Raw genomic sequence first — 3,363 nt, 5'->3', positions numbered from 1 at the left:
TTAAATGATATATAAGTTAAGTACTTTCAAGACAAATATGCACGATACAACATGTATCATTGATGTTTAGCAAAAAACAATATAGTTTTTTTATCTCATTGCATTACAATGTTGTGTTATATATTCCCCTATCTTAAAAAATTATTGACTAGTGAGCCATTGAATATGATGTGATATTCACCGGCAGAAAATTATATTTTTAAAAATTTGTCATCTGCTAGTGAATATCACATCACTAGTCAATAATTGTACAAGTAAAATGGTTTCCTGCGGGGAACATTTTTAATGATATAAAGATATTTCATTTAATTATTTTCAACATTGTTTGGGGGGAATAAATAAACGTTTGTATATAGTTGGAATATAGTTGCCGATAACCCACCGATCAATAATAGTAGGAAGGTCTTCGGAAACTTGGTGACCGTTGATGACCGGGAGAGGTCGAACATAAAAAAATTATTTTCTTTTTATAAAAATGATTAAATAGGCTACCATTTTATGAATTATTCCGAGCAAAAAAAAGTAAACCACACAAGCATTTTACGCAGAAAATATCTCTATTCATAATGGGCAGATGGCACTTCGAATATTTCAATTTTGTAGATTTTCAGTATATACAATTTATTGTTTGTAAAATTGAAGATACATATTAAAGAAACATTAAATAATTTTGTCAAACACATATTCAAGTGTTCCACCTTAAACGGTAAAATAATTATGGCATATTAAAAATATCGCGTACGTAATTTTTTTTGTTCTTAATTGGTTCTTTAAACATATTTATTTAAGCTCGAAATTACGTGTCACTCTAATTCCCTAGAGGTAAGTCCGTAACGTACCGGCAAACGGTATTTAGTCAGGTTTGCGAAAAGGTCAATTAACCAATCATGTACGGTTAACAGATCACATGCTCCTCCATGTACCGAAAATAGGTCACGTGCTCCTCCATGCCTCAAAAGTAAAACGCGTACCAATACCCTGCGGTCTCCAGACCGCAGGGAATAATGTTATATTGTATTGTCGACGCAACTGAAATTGCCAGTACTGCTTTGTTTATACATATTTTACAAAAACACCTATTTGTTTATGTTGTTCAGTTCAATTTGTGATATAAATTGTAAAACAAGATTGGATATCAATGTTTAGTACACAGAGATCATTTCAAGATGAATTGTTTGTGTACATATAGGAGTTAACCATACATGATCGTAAATCAATGACATATTGCCTTCGGAGGAAGTCTTTGAAGAACTGTTCGAGCTAAATACAACAAAAATGAACGGAAATATCTCTGATATACTAACATGTTTATGTTGAGCACTATATTTAAGTACATTAAAACATTTAAAAATAATATAATTTTAAAATGAAGTAACGTGTTACATGTAAATGAAACATTTTTAACAAAGGTAACGTCATATTTATTGGAGCATAATTATTATTGTTGTAATATTTATACAAACCGAAGAAAGGTTTTACTCTGGGCAATAGCCTGGTCCATTGTTGATATTTGTCTATAATGTTTCCCAGGTCACAGATAACAAATGGGTCATCACTCCCCTGTAGCCAGAAATATACAAAATTTATAATTCTTACAGTATCATAGTCTTTATTATTTTATACTTTTATATCATTTCTATCCTGAAAACGATTAGCAATTGAATTATTCATTCTATCTTATATTTGTATTTTATATAGTACAGCACATGTACATTTCTATAATCGTCTATGCACCTTTGTTTTATCGCTTTATAAGGAATCTTTTTAAAGGGACTTCACAGAGCTCTTTTTGACATGACAAGACTGGAAATAAGTTTCTGATATTGATGTTCCATTTGATATAAGCTTGACAAATAATCTGTGCGTAAAATTTCAAATCTCTCACTCTGTTTTTCCAGAACAATTATTCTAATTGTGAAAAAATGGCCCAAAATTTAAAAGCGTTGCAACGCTTTTCACTCAAATCGTGCAAATAATAGCACAAACATACGATTTCCAATTTATTTCTGACTATAATTTCTCATTATCATTTGCATATCTTTCAGTTTTAAGTGCCCCTGCTGATCTTTGTAAGAAATTAAAGTTTTATGATATAAGGTTTTTGTACCTTAGTGGAGTCCCTTTAAATATAACAAATGTATTAGCAAGTCTTGATCGTAATAATGCAATGAATTACCGTTTGTTTTGAGAAATTGACTTGTTCTTGAACCAGTTCCCGCGTTGATTTATGTCTGTGTACTAATTCGACAACCTCTTTGTTGAGTGTGGTAGTCATTTTCTAGAAAATAGTTATTTTATATGTAGTTTGGATGAAGTGATATAATTTCAAGTTCTTTCACAAAATTTATTAATTTATAATGAATTGCATGTACTGTATATGACAAGATGATATGACCAGTATAATATGCCAAATATACAATAATATGTTAAAACTCTACACAGAGGCTTATGTGTGTTTTATAACTGCATATAACATTAAACATCGTAAGAACCTGACAGATACCGCATGACATCAATATTGCATGAAATTCGTTCAAACTAAAAATATTTGAAATTTATTCTAAATGAGATTTTGATTGTAAATAATTTAATAACTATTTCCAATGTGTATAATATACTCGTTGTTGAAATCATATTACAATTCAATATTCTGCTCAGACTTAAGTGTATACTAAAACACAGGGTCAAATGTATTTAACTATAGATGACATTATCCTACTACTGACCTGTGTAACATCATTTCATATAGATAGTGTAGACAATTTCATTATATAAGTCTATTCTCAACTATGTGATTTTTGTTGTCGTCAAAAATAATAAAATTGTTCCGAAAAATATCATTCTGACTAGCATAATTTATTTAATTGAATTGATTAATGTAAGTAAGATCAAACGTGATATTGAAATATACTGTCTAGTGATATATATCTCTTGCTAACATACAACTTTTAAAAGGTCAATATAAAAAAAAATATTTGAAAATTGTACTTACATTTTAACTCTCGTCTTTGAATTATTTTAGAACTGTATCCTATACGCACATATAACTATTTTATCATAAATAGGTTGTTTCTCCCCTCACGCGGGACTTTTACTGTCTATATTTAAACGTAACTTATACTTAACACAACTGAATATTAAATTTATTTTTGTCACGATTTTTTTTGTAATTGATATTGGTTATTTACCGCCCCCTTTTACAATTTTAGCCAAAATTTCGTGAATAGGTAAAGATTTGCTTACCAAGCCGAATCTGTTTGTAATAATTCATGCGGGGAATTAAGTCGCTTTATACGTAATAATATAAAATCCATTTAACTGGTGAAGATTACAGATCTAACTTTTATATATAATGCAAATGAA

The 3,363-nt window shown here is 29.4% G+C and overlaps 1 long non-coding RNA gene across 1 annotated transcript; it reads right to left on the bottom strand.

The window, feature by feature from the left end:
• Positions 1-1,417: 1,417 nt before the first annotated feature.
• Positions 1,418-3,363, bottom strand: LOC132718315 (uncharacterized). Its single transcript, XR_009624073.1, has 3 exons — positions 2,993-3,363; positions 2,177-2,278; positions 1,418-1,560 (listed from the first exon to the last, which is right to left on the bottom strand). It is a non-coding gene; the product is annotated as an uncharacterized LOC132718315 (long non-coding RNA).

Source organism: Ruditapes philippinarum, unplaced genomic scaffold (assembly GCF_026571515.1).
Source record: "Ruditapes philippinarum isolate M1 unplaced genomic scaffold, ASM2657151v2 ctg22165_1_1_1_1, whole genome shotgun sequence".
NCBI lineage: Eukaryota > Metazoa > Mollusca > Bivalvia > Venerida > Veneridae > Ruditapes > Ruditapes philippinarum.
Note: the sequence above shows the minus strand (reverse complement) of the source record. Positions and strands in the feature narration are given on the sequence as shown.